Consider the following 20,737-nt stretch of genomic DNA (forward strand, 5'->3'; position numbering starts at 1 on the left):
CACTGTGCCGGTCACTGTGCGCTCCGGAGCTCTCTTTCTGCCCAAAGACGCCTGGCAGCGGCACTTAACTTCGGACAGCTCCGTATCTCCGTATTCTGCATGTCTTGTCTTCTGCAGCTCAGCAAAATGCTTTTCCCTCTGTCTAGCAAGGAGAAACTGTGCCAGCACAGTATACCGCCCCGGACTTGTGTTCTAAATTCCCGACCTCTCGGCATCTCAGAAACTAACGGGAAGAGCAAGGTTATCCATGGTGGGCTGGGGCAGAACTAGCAGCAAGCACAACATAGTTGTCCAAGAATACCTTGCATTCGAATGCTAATGCCAATACATGAGGCAGGCGAGTGGTAAGCCATGAACTTCTAGCAGTTAGAAAGCTGAGGACACAGTCCGGGTGTTGTGCGGCTTCACTCTTCGCATCCTAGTAGGTACCGCGCTCTCCGTCTCTCGGATGTGATCAAGCGGCTATTCCCGCAGAGAGCACTGTGCCGGTCTCTGTGATCTCCGGAGCTCTCTTTCTGCCCAACGACGCCTGGCAGCGGCACTTAACTTCGGACAGCTCCGTATCTCCCTATTCTGCATTTCTTGTCTTCTGCATCTCAGCAAAATGCTTTTCCCTCTGTCTAGCAAGGAGAAACTGTGCCAGCACAGTATACCTCCACGGACTTGTGTTCTAAATTCCCGACTTCTAGGCATCTCGGAAACTAATGGGAAGAGCAAGGTTATCCATGGTGGGCTGGGGCAGAACTAGCAGCAAGCACAACAAAGTTGTCCAAGAATACCTTGCATTCGAATGCTAATGCCAATTGAAGAGGCAGGCGAGTGGTAAGCCAAGAACTTCTAGCAGTTAGAAAGCTGCGGACACAGTCCGGGTGTTGTGCGGCTTCACTCTTCGCATCCTAGAAGGTACCGCGCTCTCCGTCTCTCGGATGCGATCAAGCGGCTATTCGCGCAGAGAGCACTGTGCCGTTCTCTGTGCGCTCCGGAGCTCTCTTTCTGCCCAAAGACGCCTGGCAGAGGCACTTAACTTCGGACAGCTCCGTATCTCCCTATTCTGCATTTCTTGTCTTCTGCATCTCAGCAAAATGCTTTTCCCTCTGTCTAGCAAGGAGAAACTGTGCCAGCACAGTATACCTCCCCGGACTTGTGTTCTAAATTCCCGACTTCTAGGCATCTCCGAAACTAACAGGAAGAGCAAGGTTATCCATGGTGGGCTGGGGCAGAACTAGCAACAAGCACCGCAAAGTTGTCCAAGAATACCTTGCATTCTAATGCTAATGGCAATACATGAGGCAGGCGAGTGGTAAGCCATGAACTTCTAGCAGTTAGAAAGCTGCGGACACAGTCCGGGTGTTGTGCGGCTTCACTCTTCGCATCCTAGAAGGTACCGCGCTCTCCGTCTCTCGGATGCGATCAAGCGGCTATTCGCGCAGAGAGCACTGTGCCGTTCTCTGTGATCTCCGGAGCTCTCTTTCTGCCCAATGACACCTGGCAGTGGCACTTATCTTCGGACAGCTCCGTATCTCCCTATTCTGCATTTCTTGTCTTCTGCATCTCAGCAAAATGCTTTTCCCTCTGTCTAGCAAGGAGAAACTGTGCCAGCACAGTATACCTCCCCGGACTTGTGTTCTAAATTCCCGACCTCTCGGCATTACAGAAACTAACGGGAAGAGCAAGGTTATCCATGGTGGGCTGGGGCAGAACTAGCAACAAGCACAGCAAAGTTGTCCAAGAATACTTTGCATTCCAATGCTAATGCCAATACATGAGTCAGGCGAGTGGTAAGCCATGAACTTCTAGCAGTTAGAAAGCTGAGGACATAGTCCGGGTGTTGTGCGGCTTCACTCTTCGCATCCTAGTAGGTACCGCGCTCTCCGTCTCTCGGATGCGATCAAGCGGCTATTCGCGCAGAGAGCACTGTGCCGTTCTCTGTGCGCTCCGGAGCTCTCTTTCTGCCCAAAGACGCCTGGCAGCGGCACTTAACTTCGGACAGCTCCGTATCTCCCTATTCTGCATTTCTTGTCATCTGCATCTCAGCAAAATGCTTTTCCCTCTCTCTAGCAAGGAGAAACTGTGCCAGCACAGTATACCTCCACGGACTTGTGTTCTAAATTCCCGACTTCTAGGCATCTCAAAAACTAACGGGAAGAGCAAGGTTATCCATGGTGGGCTGGGGCAGAACTAGCAGCAAGCACAACAAAGTTGTCCAAGAATACCTTGCATTCGAATGCTAATGCCAATTGAAGGGGCAGGCGAGTGGTAAGCCATGAGCTTATAGCAGTTAGAAAGCTGAGGACACAGTCCGGGTGTTGTGCGGCTTCACTCTTCGCATCCTAGAAGGTACCGTGCTCTCCGTCTCTCGGATGCGATCAAGCGGCTATTCGCGCAGAGAGCACTGTGCCGTTCTCTGTGCGCTCCGGAGCTCTCTTTCTGCCCAAAGACGCCTGGCAGCGGCACTTAACTTCGGACAGCTCCGTATCTCCCTATTCTGCATTTCTTGTCTTCTGCATCTCAGCAAAATGCTTTTCCCTCTCTCTAGCAAGGAGAAACTGTGCCAGCACAGTATACCTCCACGGACTTGTGTTCTAAATTCCCGACTTCTAGGCATCTCAGAAACTAACGGGAAGAGCAAGGTTATCCATGGTGGGCTGGGGCAGAACTAGCAGCAAGCACAACAAAGTTGTCCAAGAATACCTTGCATTCGAATGCTAATGCCAATTGAAGAGGCAGGCGAGTGGTAAGCCATGAACTTCTAGCAGTTAGAAAGCTGCGGACACAGTCCGGGTGTTGTGCGGCTTCACTCTTCGCATCCTAGAAGGTACCGCGCTCTCCGTCTCTCGGATGCGATCAAGCGGCTATTCGCGCAGAGAGCACTGAGCCGTTCTCTGTGCGCTCCGGAGCTCTCTTTCTGCCCAAAGACGCCTGGCAGCGACACTTAACTTCGGACAGCTCCGTATCTCCCTATTCTGCATTTCTTGTCTTCTGCATCTCAGCAAAATGCTTTTCCCTCTCTCTAGCAAGGAGAAACTGTGCCAGCACAGTATACCTCCACGGACTTGTGTTCTAAATTCCCGACTTCTACGCATCTCAGAAACTAACGGGAAGAGCAAGGTTATCCATGGTGGGCTGGGGCAGAACTAGCAGCAAGCACAACAAAGTTGTCCAAGAATACCTTGCATTCGAATGCTAATGCCAATTGAAGAGGCAGGCGAGTGGTAAGCCATGAACTTCTAGCAGTTAGAAAGCTGAGGACACAGTCCGGGTGTTGTGCGGCTTCACTCTTCGCATCCTAGAAGGTACCGCGCTCTCCGTCTCTCGGATGTGATCAAGCGGCTATTCCCGCAGAGAGCACTGTGCCGGTCTCTGTGATCTCCGGAGCTCCCTTTCTGCCCAATGACACCTGGCAGCGGCACTTAACTTCGGACAGCTCCGTATCTCCGTATTCTGCATTTCTTGTCTTCTGCATCTCAGCAAAATGCTTTTCCCTCTGTCTAGCAAGGAGAAACTGTGCCAGCACAGTATACCTCCCCGGACTTGTGTTCCAAATTCCCGACCTCTCGGCATTACAGAAACTAACGGGAAGAGCAAGGTTATCCATGGTGGGCTGGGGCAGAACTAGCAACAAGCACAGCAAAGTTGTCCGAGAATACTTTGCATTCCAATGCAAATGCCAATACATGAGTCAGGCGAGTGGTAAGCCATGAGCTTATCGCAGTTAGAAAGCTGCGGACACAGTCCGGGTGTTGTGCGGCTTCACTCTTCGCATCCTAGAAGGTACCGCGCTCTCCGTCTCTCGGATGTGATCAAGCGGCTATTCCCGCAGAGAGCACTGTGCCGGTCTCTGTGATCTCCGGAGCTCTCTTTCTGCCCAATGACACCTGGCAGCGGCACTTAACTTCGGACAGCTCCGTATCTCCCGATTCTGCATTTCTTGTCTTCTGCATCTCAGCAAAATGCTTTTCCCTCTGTCTAGCAAGGAGAAACTGTGCCAGCACAGTATACCTCCCCGGACTTGTGTTCTAAATTCCCGACCTCTCGGCATCTCAGAAACTAACGGGAAGAGCAAGGTTATCCATGGTGGGCTGGGGCAGAACTAGCAACAAGCACAGCAAAGTTGTCCAAGAATACCTTGCATTCGAATGCTAATGCCAATTGAAGAGGCAGGCGAGTGGTAAGCCATGAACTTCTAGCAGTTAGAAAGCTGAGGACACAGTCCGGGTGTTGTGCGGCTTAACTCTTCGCATCCTAGAAGGTACCGCGCTCTCCGTCTCTCGGATGTGATCAAGCGGCTATTCCCGCAGAGAGCACTGTGCCGGTCTCTGTGATCTCCGGAGCTCCCTTTCTGCCCAATGACACCTGGCAGCGGCACTTATCTTCGGACAGCTCCGTATCTCCGTATTCTGCATTTCTTGTCTTCTGCATCTCAGCAAAATGCTTTTCCCTCTGTCTAGCAAGGAGAAACTGTGCCAGCACAGTATACCTCCCCGGACTTGTGTTCCAAATTCCCGACCTCTCGGCATTACAGAAACTAACGGGAAGAGCAAGGTTATCCATGGTGGGCTGGGGCAGAACTAGCAACAAGCACAGCAAAGTTGTCCAAGAATACTTTGCATTCCAATGCAAATGCCAATACATGAGTCAGGCGAGTGGTAAGCCATGAACTTCTAGCAGTTAGAAAGCTGAGGACACAATCCGGGTGTTGTGCGGCTTCACTCGTCGCATCCTAGAAGGTACCGCGCTCTCCGTTTCTCGGATGCGATCAAGCGGCTATTCTCGCAGAGAGCACTGTGCCGTTCTCTGCGCGCTCCGGAGCTCTCTTTCTGCCCTAAGACGCCTGGCAGCGACACTTAACTTCGGACAGCTCCGTATCTCCCTATTCTGCATTTCTTGTCTTCTGCATCTCAGCAAAATGCTTTTCCCTCTGTCTAGCAAGGAGAAACTGTGCCAGCACAGTATACCTCCCCGGACTTGTGTTCTGAATTCCCGACCTCTCGGCATTACAGAAACTAACGGGAAGAGCAAGGTTATCCAGGGTGGGCTGGGGCAGAACTAGCAACAAGCACAGCAAAGTTGTCCAAGAATACTTTGCATTCCAATGCAAATGCCAATACGTGAGTCAGGCGAGTGGTAAGCCATGAGCTTCTAGCAGTTAGAAAGCTGCGGACACAGTCCGGGTGTTGTGCGGCTTCACTCTTCGCATCCTAGAAGGTACCGCGCTCTCCGTCTCTCGGATGCGATCAAGCGGCTATTCCCGCAGAGAGCACTGTGCCGGTCTCTGTGCGCTCCGGAGCTCTCTTTCTGCCCAAAGACGCCAGGCAGCGGCACTTAACTTCGGACAGCTCCGTATCTCCCTATTCTTCATTTCTTGTCTTCTGCATCTCAGCAAAATGCTTTTCCCTCTGTCTAGCAAGGAGAAACTGTGCCAGCACAGTATACCTCCCCGGACTTGTGTTCTAAATTCCCGACTTCTAGGCATCTCAGAAACTAACGGGAAGAGCAAGGTTATCCATGGTGGGCTGGGGCAGAACTAGCAGCAAGCACAGCAAAGTTGTCCAAGAATACCTTGCATTCTAATGCTAATGGCAATACATGAGGCAGGCGAGTCGTAAGCCATGAACTTCTAGCAGTTAGAAAGCTGCGGACACAGTCCGGGTGTTGTGCGGCTTCACTCTTCGCATCCTAGAAGGTACCGCGCTCTCCGTCTCTCGGATGCGATCAAGCGGCTATTCCCGCAGAGAGCACTGTGCCGGTCACTGTGCGCTCCGGAGCTCTCTTTCTGCCCAAAGACGCCTGGCAGAGGCACTTAACTTCGGACAGCTCCGTATCTCCCTATTCTTCATTTCTTGTCTTCTGCATCTCAGCAAAATGCTTTTCCCTCTGTCTAGCAAGGAGAAACTGTGCCAGCACAGTATACCTCCACGGACTTGTGTTCTAAATTCCCCACTTCTAGGCATCTCAGAAACTAACAAGAAGAGCAAGGTTATCCATGGTGGGCTGGGGCAGAACTAGCAGCAAGCACAGCAAAGTTGTCCAAGAATACCTTGCATTCGAATGCTAATGCCAATACATGAGGCAGGCGAGTGGTAAGCCATTAATTTCTAGCAGTTAGAAAGCTGCGGACACAGTCCGGGTGTTGTGCGGCTTCACTCTTCGCATCCTAGAAGGTACCGCGCTCTCCGTCTCTCGGATGCGATCAAGCGGCTATTCGCGCAGAGAGCACTGAGCCGTTCTCTGTGCGCTCCGGAGCTCTCTTTCTGCCCAAAGACGCCTGGCAGCGACACTTAACTTCGGACAGCTCCGTATCTCCCTATTCTGCATTTCTTGTCTTCTGCATCTCAGCAAAATGCTTTTCCCTCTGTCTAGCAAGGAGAAACTGTGCCAGCACAGTATACCTCCCCGGACTTGTGTTCTAAATTCCCGACCTCTCGGCATTACAGAAACTAACGGGAAGAGCAAGGTTATCCATGGTGGGCTGGGGCAGAACTAGCAACAAGCACAGCAAAGTTGTCCAAGAATACCTTGCATTCTAATGCTAATGGCAATACATGAGGCAGGCGAGTGGTAAGCCATGAACTTCTAGCAGTTAGAAAGCTGCGGACACAGTCCGGGTGTTGTGCGGCTTCACTCTTCGCATCCTAGAAGGTACCGCGCTCTCCGTCTCTCGGATGCGATCAAGCGGCTATTCGCGCAGAGAGCACTGTGCCGGTCACTGTGCGCTCCGGAGCTCTCTTTCTGCCCAACGACGCCTGGCAGCGGCACTTTACTTCGGACAGCTCCGTATCTCCCTATTCTGCATTTCTTGTCTTCTGCATCTCAGCAAAATGCTTTTCCCTCTGTCTAGCAAGGAGAAACTGTGCCAGCACAGTATACCTCCACGGACTTGTGTTCTAAATTCCCGACTTCTAGGCATCTCAGAAACTAACGGGAAGAGCAAGGTTATCCATGGTGGGCTGGGGCAGAACTAGCAGCAAGCACAACAAAGTTGTCCAAGAATACCTTGCAATCGAATGGTAATGCCAATTGAAGGGGCAGGCGAGTCGTAAGCCATGAACTTCTAGCAGTTAGAAAGCTGAGGACACAGTCCGGGTGTTGTGCGGCTTCACTCTTCGCATCCTAGAAGGTACCGCGCTCTCCGTCTCTCGGATGCGATCAAGCGGCTATTCCCGCAGAGAGCACTGTGCCGGTCACTGTGCGCTCCGGAGCTCTCTTTCTGCCCAAAGACGCCTGGCAGCGGCACTTAACTTCGGACAGCTCCGTATCTCCGTATTCTGCATGTCTTGTCTTCTGCAGCTCAGCAAAATGCTTTTCCCTCTGTCTAGCAAGGAGAAACTGTGCCAGCACAGTATACCGCCCCGGACTTGTGTTCTAAATTCCCGACCTCTCGGCATTACAGAAACTAACGGGAAGAGCAAGGTTATCCATGGTGGGCTGGGGCAGAACTAGCAGCAAGCACAACATAGTTGTCCAAGAATACCTTGCATTCGAATGCTAATGCCAATACATGAGGCAGGCGAGTGGTAAGCCATGAACTTCTAGCAGTTAGAAAGCTGAGGACACAGTCCGGGTGTTGTGCGGCTTCACTCTTCGCATCCTAGTAGGTACCGCGCTCTCCGTCTCTCGGATGTGATCAAGCGGCTATTCCCGCAGAGAGCACTGTGCCGGTCTCTGTGATCTCCGGAGCTCTCTTTCTGCCCAACGACGCCTGGCAGCGGCACTTAACTTCGGACAGCTCCGTATCTCCCTATTCTGCATTTCTTGTCTTCTGCATCTCAGCAAAATGCTTTTCCCTCTGTCTAGCAAGGAGAAACTGTGCCAGCACAGTATACCTCCACGGACTTGTGTTCTAAATTCCCGACTTCTAGGCATCTCGGAAACTAATGGGAAGAGCAAGGTTATCCATGGTGGGCTGGGGCAGAACTAGCAACAAGCACAGCAAAGTTGTCCAAGAATACCTTGCATTCTAATGCTAATGGCAATACATGAGGCAGGCGAGTGGTAAGCCATGAACTTCTAGCAGTTAGAAAGCTGCGGACACAGTCCGGGTGTTGTGCGGCTTCACTCTTCGCATCCTAGAAGGTACCGCGCTCTCCGTCTCTCGGATGCGATCAAGCGGCTATTCGCGCAGAGAGCACTGTGCCGTTCTCTGTGCGCTCCGGAGCTCTCTTTCTGCCCAAAGACGCCTGGCAGAGGCACTTAACTTCGGACAGCTCCGTATCTCCCTATTCTGCATTTCTTGTCTTCTGCATCTCAGCAAAATGCTTTTCCCTCTGTCTAGCAAGGAGAAACTGTGCCAGCACAGTATACCTCCCCGGACTTGTGTTCTAAATTCCCGACTTCTAGGCATCTCCGAAACTAACAGGAAGAGCAAGGTTATCCATGGTGGGCTGGGGCAGAACTAGCAACAAGCACCGCAAAGTTGTCCAAGAATACCTTGCATTCTAATGCTAATGGCAATACATGAGGCAGGCGAGTGGTAAGCCATGAACTTCTAGCAGTTAGAAAGCTGCGGACACAGTCCGGGTGTTGTGCGGCTTCACTCTTCGCATCCTAGAAGGTACCGCGCTCTCCGTCTCTCGGATGCGATCAAGCGGCTATTCGCGCAGAGAGCACTGTGCCGGTCTCTGTGATCTCCGGAGCTCTCTTTCTGCCCAATGACACCTGGCAGTGGCACTTATCTTCGGACAGCTCCGTATCTCCCTATTCTGCATTTCTTGTCTTCTGCATCTCAGCAAAATGCTTTTCCCTCTGTCTAGCAAGGAGAAACTGTGCCAGCACAGTATACCTCCCCGGACTTGTGTTCTAAATTCCCGAATTCTAGGCATTACAGAAACTAACGGGAAGAGCAAGGTTATCCATGGTGGGCTGGGGCAGAACTAGCAACAAGCACAGCAAAGTTGTCCAAGAATACTTTGCATTCCAATGCTAATGCCAATACATGAGTCAGGCGAGTGGTAAGCCATGAACTTCTAGCAGTTAGAAAGCTGAGGACATAGTCCGGGTGTTGTGCGGCTTCACTCTTCGCATCCTAGTAGGTACCGGGCTCTCCGTCTTTCGGATGCGATCAAGCGGCTATTCGCGCAGAGAGCACTGTGCCGTTCTCTGTGCGCTCCGGAGCTCTCTTTCTTCCCAAAGACGCCTGGCAGCGGCACTTAACTTCGGACAGCTCCGTATCTCCCTATTCTGCATTTCTTGTCATCTGCATCTCAGCAAAATGCTTTTCCCTCTCTCTAGCAAGGAGAAACTGTGCCAGCACAGTATACCTCCACGGACTTGTGTTCTAAATTCCCGACTTCTAGGCATCTCAAAAACTAACGGGAAGAGCAAGGTTATCCATGGTGGGCTGGGGCAGAACTAGCAGCAAGCACAACAAAGTTGTCCAAGAATACCTTGCATTCGAATGCTAATGCCAATTGAAGGGGCAGGCGAGTGGTAAGCCATGAGCTTATAGCAGTTAGAAAGCTGAGGACACAGTCCGGGTGTTGTGCGGCTTCACTCTTCGCATCCTAGAAGGTACCGTGCTCTCCGTCTCTCGGATGCGATCAAGCGGCTATTCGCGCAGAGAGCACTGTGCCGTTCTCTGTGCGCTCCGGAGCTCTCTTTCTGCCCAAAGACGCCTGGCAGCGGCACTTAACTTCGGACAGCTCCGTATCTCCCTATTCTGCATTTCTTGTCTTCTGCATCTCAGCAAAATGCTTTTCCCTCTCTCTAGCAAGGAGAAACTGTGCCAGCACAGTATACCTCCACGGACTTGTGTTCTAAATTCCCGACTTCTAGGCATCTCAGAAACTAACGGGAAGAGCAAGGTTATCCATGGTGGGCTGGGGCAGAACTAGCAGCAAGCACAACAAAGTTGTCCAAGAATACCTTGCATTCGAATGCTAATGCCAATACATGAGGCAGGCGAGTGGTAAGCCATGAACTTCTAGCAGTTAGAAAGCTGCGGACACAGTCCGGGTGTTGTGCGGCTTCACTCTTCGCATCCTAGAAGGTACCGCGCTCTCCGTCTCTCGGATGCGATCAAGCGGCTATTCGCGCAGAGAGCACTGAGCCGTTCTCTGTGCGCTCCGGAGCTCTCTTTCTGCCCAAAGACGCCTGGCAGCGACACTTAACTTCGGACAGCTCCGTATCTCCCTATTCTGCATTTCTTGTCTTCTGCATCTCAGCAAAATGCTTTTCCCTCTCTCTAGCAAGGAGAAACTGTGCCAGCACAGTATACCTCCACGGACTTGTGTTCTAAATTCCCGACTTCTACGCATCTCAGAAACTAATGGGAAGAGCAAGGTTATCCATGGTGGGCTGGGGCAGAACTAGCAGCAAGCACAACAAAGTTGTCCAAGAATACCTTGCATTCGAATGCTAATGCCAATTGAAGAGGCAGGCGAGTGGTAAGCCATGAACTTCTAGCAGTTAGAAAGCTGAGGACACAGTCCGGGTGTTGTGCGGCTTCACTCTTCGCATCCTAGAAGGTACCGCGCTCTCCGTCTCTCGGATGTGATCAAGCGGCTATTCCCGCAGAGAGCACTGTGCCGGTCTCTGTGATCTCCGGAGCTCCCTTTCTGCCCAATGACACCTGGCAGCGGCACTTAACTTCGGACAGCTCCGTATCTCCGTATTCTGCATTTCTTGTCTTCTGCATCTCAGCAAAATGCTTTTCCCTCTGTCTAGCAAGGAGAAACTGTGCCAGCACAGTATACCTCCCCGGACTTGTGTTCCAAATTCCCGACCTCTCGGCATTACAGAAACTAACGGGAAGAGCAAGGTTATCCATGGTGGGCTGGGGCAGAACTAGCAACAAGCACAGCAAAGTTGTCCAAGAATACTTTGCATTCCAATGCAAATGCCAATACATGAGTCAGGCGAGTGGTAAGCCATGAGCTTATCGCAGTTAGAAAGCTGCGGACACAGTCCGGGTGTTGTGCGGCTTCACTCTTCGCATCCTAGAAGGTACCGCGCTCTCCGTCTCTCGGATGTGATCAAGCGGCTATTCCCGCAGAGAGCACTGTGCCGGTCTCTGTGATCTCCGGAGCTCTCTTTCTGCCCAATGACACCTGGCAGCGGCACTTAACTTCGGACAGCTCCGTATCTCCCGATTCTGCATTTCTTGTCTTCTGCATCTCAGCAAAATGCTTTTCCCTCTGTCTAGCAAGGAGAAACTGTGCCAGCACAGTATACCTCCCCGGACTTGTGTTCTAAATTCCCGACCTCTCGGCATCTCAGAAACTAACGGGAAGAGCAAGGTTATCCATGGTGGGCTGGGGCAGAACTAGCAACAAGCACAGCAAAGTTGTCCAAGAATACCTTGCATTCGAATGCTAATGCCAATTGAAGAGGCAGGCGAGTGGTAAGCCATGAACGTCTAGCAGTTAGAAAGCTGCGGACACAGTCCGGGTGTTGTGCGGCTTAACTCTTCGCATCCTAGAAGGTACCGCGCTCTCCGTCTCTCGGATGTGATCAAGCGGCTATTCCCGCAGAGAGCACTGTGCCGGTCTCTGTGATCTCCGGAGCTCCCTTTCTGCCCAATGACACCTGGCAGCGGCACTTATCTTCGGACAGCTCCGTATCTCCGTATTCTGCATTTCTTGTCTTCTGCATCTCAGCAAAATGCTTTTCCCTCTGTCTAGCAAGGAGAAACTGTGCCAGCACAGTATACCTCCCCGGACTTGTGTTCCAAATTCCCGACCTCTCGGCATTACAGAAACTAACGGGAAGAGCAAGGTTATCCATGGTGGGCTGGGGCAGAACTAGCAACAAGCACAGCAAAGTTGTCCAAGAATACTTTGCATTCCAATGCAAATGCCAATACATGAGTCAGGCGAGTGGTAAGCCATGAACTTCTAGCAGTTAGAAAGCTGAGGACACAATCCGGGTGTTGTGCGGCTTCACTCGTCGCATCCTAGAAGGTACCGCGCTCTCCGTTTCTCGGATGCGATCAAGCGGCTATTCTCGCAGAGAGCACTGTGCCGTTCTCTGCGCGCTCCGGAGCTCTCTTTCTGCCCTAAGACGCCTGGCAGCGACACTTAACTTCGGACAGCTCCGTATCTCCCTATTCTGCATTTCTTGTCTTCTGCATCTCAGCAAAATGCTTTTCCCTCTGTCTAGCAAGGAGAAACTGTGCCAGCACAGTATACCTCCCCGGACTTGTGTTCTGAATTCCCGACCTCTCGGCATTACAGAAACTAACGGGAAGAGCAAGGTTATCCAGGGTGGGCTGGGGCAGAACTAGCAGCAAGCACAGCAAAGTTGTCCAAGAATACCTTGCATTCGAATGCTAATGCCAATTGAAGAGGCAGGCGAGTGGTAAGCCATGAACTTCTAGCAGTTAGAAAGCTGAGGACACAGTCCGGGTGTTGTGCGGCTTCACTCTTCGCATCCTAGAAGGTACCGCGCTCTCCGTCTCTCGGATGTGATCAAGCGGCTATTCCCGCAGAGAGCACTGTGCCGGTCTCTGTGATCTCCGGAGCTCCCTTTCTGCCCAATGACACCTGGCAGCGGCACTTATCTTCGGACAGCTCCGTATCTCCGTATTCTGCATTTCTTGTCTTCTGCATCTCAGCAAAATGCTTTTCCCTCTGTCTAGCAAGGAGAAACTGTGCCAGCACAGTATACCTCCCGGGCTTGTGTTCTAAATTCCCGACCTCTCGGCATTACAGAAACTAACGGGAAGAGCAAGGTTATCCATGGTGGGCTGGGGCAGAACTAGCAGCAAGCACAACAAAGTTGTCCAAGAATACCTTGCATTCGAATGCTAATGCCAATTTAAGAGGCAGGCGAGTGGTAAGCCATGAACTTCTAGCAGTTAGAAAGCTGAGGACACACTCCGGGTGTTGTGCGGCTTCACTCGTCGCATCCTAGAAGGTACCGCGCTCTCCGTTTCTCGGATGCGATCAAGCGGCTATTCTCGCAGAGAGCACTGTGCCGTTCTCTGCGCGCTCCGGAGCTCTCTTTCTGCCCAAAGACGCCTGGCAGCGACACTTAACTTCGGACAGCTCCGTATCTCCCTATTCTGCATTTCTTGTCTTCTGCATCTCAGCAAAATGCTTTTCCCTCTCTCTAGCAAGGAGAAACTGTGCCAGCACAGTATACCTCCACGGACTTGTGTTCTAAATTCCCGACTTCTAGGCATCTCAGAAACTAACGGGACGAGCAAGGTTATCCATGGTGGGCTGGGGCAGAACTAGCAGCAAGCACAACAAAGTTGTCCAAGAATACCTTGCATTCGAATGCTAATGCCAATTGACGAGGCAGGCGAGTGGTAAGCCATGAACTTCTAGCAGTTAGAAAGCTGAGGACACAGTCCGGGTGTTGTGCGGCTTCACTCTTCGCATCCTAGAAGGTACCGCGCTCTCCGTCTCTCGGATGTGATCAAGCGGCTATTCCCGCAGAGAGCACTGTGCCGGTCTCTGTGATCTCCGGAGCTCTCTTTCTGCCCAATGACACCTGGCAGCGGCACTTATCTTCGGACAGCTCCGTATCTCCCTATTCTTCATTTCTTGTCTTCTGCATCTCAGCAAAATGCTTTTCCCTCTGTCTAGCAAGGAGAAACTGTGCCAGCACAGTATACCTCCACGGACTTGTGTTCTAAATTCCCGACTTCTCGGCATTACAGAAACTAACGGGAAGAGCAAGGTTATCCATGGTGGGCTGGGGCAGAACTAGCAACAAGCACAGCAAAGTTGTCCAAGAATACTTTGCATTCCAATGCAAATGCCAATACATGAGTCAGGCGAGTGGTAAGCCATGAGCTTATAGCAGTTAGAAAGCTGCGGACACAGTCCGGGTGTTGTGCGGCTTCACTCTTCGCATCCTAGAAGGTACCGCGCTCCCCGTCTCTCGGATGCGATCAAGCGGCTATTCCCGCAGAGAGCACTGTGCCGGTCTCTGTGCGCTCCGGAGCTCTCTTTCTGCCCAACAACGCCTGGCAGCGGCACTTGACTTCGGACAGCTCCGTATCTCCCTATTCTGCATGTCTTGTCTTCTGCAGCTCCGCAAAATGCTTTTCCCTCTGTCTAGCAAGGAGAAACTGTGCCAGCACAATATACCGCCCCGGACTTGTGTTCTAAATTCCCGACCTCTCGGCATCTCAGAAACTAACGGGAAGAGCAAGGTTATCCATGGTGGGCTGGGGCAGAACTAGCAGCAAGCACAACAAAGTTGTCCAAGAATACCTTGCATTCCAATGCTAATGCCAATTGAAGGGGCAGGCGAGTCGTAAGCCATGAACTTCTAGCAGTTAGAAAGCTGCGGACACAGTCCGGGTGTTGTGCGGCTTCACTCTTCGCATCCTAGAAGGTACCGCGCTCTCCGTCTCTCGGATGTGATCAAGCGGCTATTCCCGCAGAGAGCACTGTGCCGGTCTCTGTGATCTCCGGAGCTCTCTTTCTGCCCAATGACACCTGGCAGCGGCACTTATCTTCGGACAGCTCCGTATCTCCCTATTCTTCATTTCTTGTCTTCTGCATCTCAGCAAAATGCTTTTCCCTCTGTCTAGCAAGGAGAAACTGTGCTAGCACAGTATACCTCCACGGACTTGTGTTCTAAATTCCCGACTTCTAGGCATCTCAGAAACTAACGGGAAGAGCAAGGTTATCCATGGTGGGCTGGGGCAGAACTAGCAGCAAGCACAACAAAGTTGTCCAAGAATACCTTGCATTCGAATGCTAATGCCAATTGACGAGGCAGGCGAGTGGTAAGCCATGAACATCTAGCAGTTAGAAAGCTGAGGACACAGTCCGGGTGTTGTGCGGCTTCACTCTTCGCATCCTAGAAGGTACCGCGCTCTCCGTCTCTCGGATGTGATCAAGCGGCTATTCCCGCAGAGAGCACTGTGCCGGTCTCTGTGTGCTCCAGAGCTCTCTTTCTGCCCAATGACACCTGGCAGCGGCACTTATCTTCGGACAGATCCGTATGTCCCTATTCTGCATTTCTTGTCTTCTGCATCTCAGCAAAATGCTTTTCCCTCTGTCTAGCAAGGAGAAACTGTGCCCGCACAGTATACCTCCCCGGACTTGTGTTCTAAATTCCCGACCTCTCGGCATTACAGAAACTAACGGGAAGAGCAAGGTTATCCATGGTGGGCTGGGGCAGAACTAGCAACAAGCACAGCAAAGTTGTCCAAGAATACTTTGCATTCCAATGCTAATGCCAATACATGAGTCAGGCGAGTGGTAAGCCATGAGCTTAAAGCAGTTAGAAAGCTGCGGACACAGTCCGGGTGTTGTGCGGCTTCACTCTTCGCATCCTAGAAGGTACCGCGCTCCCCGTCTCTCGGATGCGATCAAGCGGCTATTCCCGCAGAGAGCACTGTGCCGGTCTCTGTGCGCTCCGGAGCTCTCTTTCTGCCCAAAGACGCCAGGCAGCGGCACTTAACTTCGGACAGCTCCGTATCTCCCTATTCTTCATTTCTTGTCTTCTGCATCTCAGCAAAATGCTTTTCCCTCTGTCTAGCAAGGAGAAACTGTGCCAGCACAGTATACCTCCACGGACTTGTGTTCTAAATTCCCGACTTCTAGGCATCTCAGAAACTAACAGGAAGAGGAAGGTTATCCATGGTGGGCTGGGGCAGAACTAGCAACAAGCACAGCAAAGTTGTCCAAGAATACCTTGCATTCGAATGCTAATGCCAATACATGAGTCAGGCGAGTGGTAAGCCATGAGCTTATAGCAGTTAGAAAGCTGCGGACACAGTCCGGGTGTTGTGCGGCTTCACTCTTCGCATCCTAGAAGGTACCGCGCACTCCGTCTCTCGGATGCGATCAAGCGGCTATTCCCGCAGAGAGCACTTTGCCGGTCTCTGTGCGCTCCGGAGCTCTCTTTCTGCCCAAAGACGCCAGGCAGCGGCACTTAACTTCGGACAGCTCCGTATCTCCCTATTCTTCATTTCTTGTCTTCTGCATCTCAGCAAAATGCTTTTCCCTCTGTCTAGCAAGGAGAAACTGTGCCAGCACAGTATACCTCCCCGGACTTGTGTTCTAAATTCCCGACTTCTAGGCATCTCCGAAACTAACAGGAAGAGCAAGGTTATCCATGGTGGGCTGGGGCAGAACTAGCAACAAGCACAGCAAAGTTGTCCAAGAATACTTTGCATTCCAATGCTAATGCCAATACATGAGTCAGGCGAGTGGTAAGCCATGAACTTCTAGCAGTTAGAAAGCTGAGGACATAGTCCGGGTGTTGTGCGGCTTCACTCTTCGCATCCTAGTAGGTACCGCGCTCTCCGTCTTTCGGATGCGATCAAGCGGCTATTCGCGCAGAGAGCACTGTGCCGTTCTCTGTGCGCTCCGGAGCTCTCTTTCTGCCCAAAGACGCCTGGCAGCGGCACTTAACTTCGGACAGCTCCGTATCTCCCTATTCTGCATTTCTTGTCATCTGCATCTCAGCAAAATGCTTTTCCCTCTCTCTAGCAAGGAGAAACTGTGCCAGCACAGTATACCTCCACGGACTTGTGTTCTAAATACCCGACTTCTAGGCATCTCAAAAACTAACGGGAAGAGCAAGGTTATCCATGGTGGGCTGGGGCAGAACTAGCAGCAAGCACAACAAAGTTGTCCAAGAATACCTTGCATTCGAATGCTAATGCCAATTGAAGGGGCAGGCGAGTGGTAAGCCATGAGCTTATAGCAGTTAGAAAGCTGAGGACACAGTCCGGGTGTTGTGCGGCTTCACTCTTCGCATCCTAGAAGGTACCGTGCTCTCCGTCTCTCGGATGCGATCAAGCGGCTATTCGCGCAGAGAGCACTGTGCCGTTCTCTGTGCGCTCCGGAGCTCTCTTTCTGCCCAAAGACGCCTGGCAGCGGCACTTAACTTCGGACAGCTCCGTATCTCCCTATTCTGCATTTCTTGTCTTCTGCATCTCAGCAAAATGCTTTTCCCTCTCTCTAGCAAGGAGAAACTGTGCCAGCACAGTATACCTCCACGGACTTGTGTTCTAAATTCCCGACTTCTAGGCATCTCAGAAACTAACGGGAAGAGCAAGGTTATCCATGGTGGGCTGGGGCAGAACTAGCAGCAAGGACAACAAAGTTGTCCAAGAATACCTTGCATTCGAATGCTAATGCCAATTGAAGAGGCAGGCGAGTGGTAAGCCATGAACTTCTAGCAGTTAGAAAGCTGCGGACACAGTCCGGGTGTTGTGCGGCTTCACTCTTCGCATCCTAGAAGGTACCGCGCTCTCCGTCTCTCGGATGCGATCAAGCGGCTATTCGCGCAGAGAGCACTGAGCCGTTCTCTGTGCGCTCCGGAGCTCTCTTTCTGCCCAAAGACGCCTGGCAGCGACACTTAACTTCGGACAGCTCCGTATCTCCCTATTCTGCATTTCTTGTCTTCTGCATCTCAGCAAAATGCTTTTCCCTCTCTCTAGCAAGGAGAAACTGTGCCAGCACAGTATACCTCCACGGACTTGTGTTCTAAATTCCCGACTTCTACGCATCTCAGAAACTAATGGGAAGAGCAAGGTTATCCATGGTGGGCTGGGGCAGAACTAGCAGCAAGCACAACAAAGTTGTCCAAGAATACCTTGCATTCGAATGCTAATGCCAATTGAAGAGGCAGGCGAGTGGTAAGCCATGAACTTCTAGCAGTTAGAAAGCTGAGGACACAGTCCGGGTGTTGTGCGGCTTCACTCTTCGCATCCTAGAAGGTACCGCGCTCTCCGTCTTTCGGATGCGATCAAGCGGCTATTCGCGCAGAGAGCACTGTGCCGTTCTCTGTGCGCTCCGGAGCTCTCTTTCTGCCCAAAGACGCCTGGCAGCGGCACTTAACTTCGGACAGCTCCGTATCTCCCTATTCTGCATTTCTTGTCATCTGCATCTCAGCAAAATGCTTTTCCCTCTCTCTAGCAAGGAGAAACTGTGCCAGCACAGTATACCTCCACGGACTTGTGTTCTAAATACCCGACTTCTAGGCATCTCAAAAACTAACGGGAAGAGCAAGGTTATCCATGGTGGGCTGGGGCAGAACTAGCAGCAAGCACAACAAAGTTGTCCAAGAATACCTTGCATTCGAATGCTAATGCCAATTGAAGGGGCAGGCGAGTGGTAAGCCATGAGCTTATAGCAGTTAGAAAGCTGAGGACACAGTCCGGGTGTTGTGCGGCTTCACTCTTCGCATCCTAGAAGGTACCGTGCTCTCCGTCTCTCGGATGCGATCAAGCGGCTATTCGCGCAGAGAGCACTGTGCCGTTCTCTGTGCGCTCCGGAGCTCTCTTTCTGCCCAAAGACGCCTGGCAGCGGCACTTAACTTCGGACAGCTCCGTATCTCCCTATTCTGCATTTCTTGTCTTCTGCATCTCAGCAAAATGCTTTTCCCTCTCTCTAGCAAGGAGAAACTGTGCCAGCACAGTATACCTCCACGGACTTGTGTTCTAAATTCCCGACTTCTAGGCATCTCAGAAACTAACGGGAAGAGCAAGGTTATCCATGGTGGGCTGGGGCAGAACTAGCAGCAAGCACAACAAAGTTGTCCAAGAATACCTTGCATTCGAATGCTAATGCCAATTGAAGAGGCAGGCGAGTGGTAAGCCATGAACTTCTAGCAGTTAGAAAGCTGCGGACACAGTCCGGGTGTTGTGCGGCTTCACTCTTCGCATCCTAGAAGGTACCGCGCTCTCCGTCTCTCGGATGCGATCAAGCGGCTATTCGCGCAGAGAGCACTGAGCCGTTCTCTGTGCGCTCCGGAGCTCTCTTTCTGCCCAAAGACGCCTGGCAGCGACACTTAACTTCGGACAGCTCCGTATCTCCCTATTCTGCATTTCTTGTCTTCTGCATCTCAGCAAAATGCTTTTCCCTCTCTCTAGCAAGGAGAAACTGTGCCAGCACAGTATACCTCCACGGACTTGTGTTCCAAATTCCCGACCTCTCGGCATTACAGAAACTAACGGGAAGAGCAAGGTTATCCATGGTGGGCTGGGGCAGAACTAGCAACAAGCACAGCAAAGTTGTCCAAGAATACTTTGCATTCCAATGCAAATGCCAATACATGAGTCAGGCGAGTGGTAAGCCATGAGCTTATCGCAGTTAGAAAGCTGCGGACACAGTCCGGGTGTTGTGCGGCTTCACTCTTCGCATCCTAGAAGGTACCGCGCTCTCCGTCTCTCGGATGTGATCAAGCGGCTATTCCCGCAGAGAGCACTGTGCCGGTCTCTGTGATCTCCGGAGCTCTCTTTCTGCCCAATGACACCTGGCAGCGGCACTTAACTTCGGACAGCTCCGTATCTCCCGATTCTGCATTTCTTGTCTTCTGCATCTCAGCAAAATGCTTTTCCCTCTGTCTAGCAAGGAGAAACTGTGCCAGCACAGTATACCTCCCCGGACTTGTGTTCTAAATTCCCGACCTCTCGGCATCTCAGAAACTAACGGGAAGAGCAAGGTTATCCATGGTGGGCTGGGGCAGAACTAGCAACAAGCACAGCAAAGTTGTCCAAGAATACCTTGCATTCGAATGCTAATGCCAATTGAAGAGGCAGGCGAGTGGTAAGCCATGAACTTCTAGCAGTTAGAAAGCTGAGGACACAGTCCGGGTGTTGTGCGGCTTAACTCTTCGCATCCTAGAAGGTACCGCGCTCTCCGTCTCTCGGATGTGATCAAGCGGCTATTCCCGCAGAGAGCACTGTGCCGGTCTCTGTGATCTCCGGAGCTCCCTTTCTGCCCAATGACACCTGGCAGCGGCACTTATCTTCGGACAGCTCCGTATCTCCGTATTCTGCATTTCTTGTCTTCTGCATCTCAGCAAAATGCTTTTCCCTCTGTCTAGCAAGGAGAAACTGTGCCAGCACAGTATACCTCCCCGGACTTGTGTTCCAAATTCCCGACCTCTCGGCATTACAGAAACTAACGGGAAGAGCAAGGTTATCCATGGTGGGCTGGGGCAGAACTAGCAACAAGCACAGCAAAGTTGTCCAAGAATACTTTGCATTCCAATGCAAATGCCAATACATGAGTCAGGCGAGTGGTAAGCCATGAACTTCTAGCAGTTAGAAAGCTGAGGACACAATCCGGGTGTTGTGCGGCTTCACTCGTCGCATCCTAGAAGGTACCGCGCTCTCCGTTTCTCGGATGCGATCAAGCGGCTATTCTCGCAGAGAGCACTGTGCCGTTCTCTGCGCGCTCCGGAGCTCTCTTTCTGCCCTAAGACGCCTGGCAGCGACACTTAACTTCGGACAGCTCCGTATCTCCCTATTCTGCATTTCTTGTCTTCTGCATCTCAGCAAAATGCTTTTCCCTCTGTCTAGCAAGGAGAAACTGTGCCAGCACAGTATACCTCCCCGGACTTGTGTTCTGAATTCCCGACCTCTCGGCATTACAGAAACTAACGGGAAGAGCAAGGTTATCCAGGGTGGGCTGGGGCAGAACTAGCAACAAGCACAGCAAAGTTGTCCAAGAATACTTTGCATTCCAATGCAAATGCCAATACGTGAGTCAGGCGAGTGGTAAGCCATGAGCTTATAGCAGTTAGAAAGCTGCGGACACAGTCCGGGTGTTGTGCGGCTTCACTCTTCGCATCCTAGAAGGTACCGCGCTCTCCGTCTCTCGGATGCGATCAAGCGGCTATTCCCGCAGAGAGCACTGTGCCGGTCTCTGTGCGCTCCGGAGCTCTCTTTCTGCCCAAAGACGCCAGGCAGCGGCACTTAACTTCGGACAGCTCCGTATCTCCCTATTCTTCATTTCTTGTCTTCTGCATCTCAGCAAAATGCTTTTCCCTCTGTCTAGCAAGGAGAAACTGTGCCAGCACAGTATACCTCCCCGGA

This window comes from Passer domesticus, chromosome W (assembly GCF_036417665.1).
Source record: "Passer domesticus isolate bPasDom1 chromosome W, bPasDom1.hap1, whole genome shotgun sequence".
In the NCBI taxonomy this organism is placed as follows: domain Eukaryota; kingdom Metazoa; phylum Chordata; class Aves; order Passeriformes; family Passeridae; genus Passer; species Passer domesticus.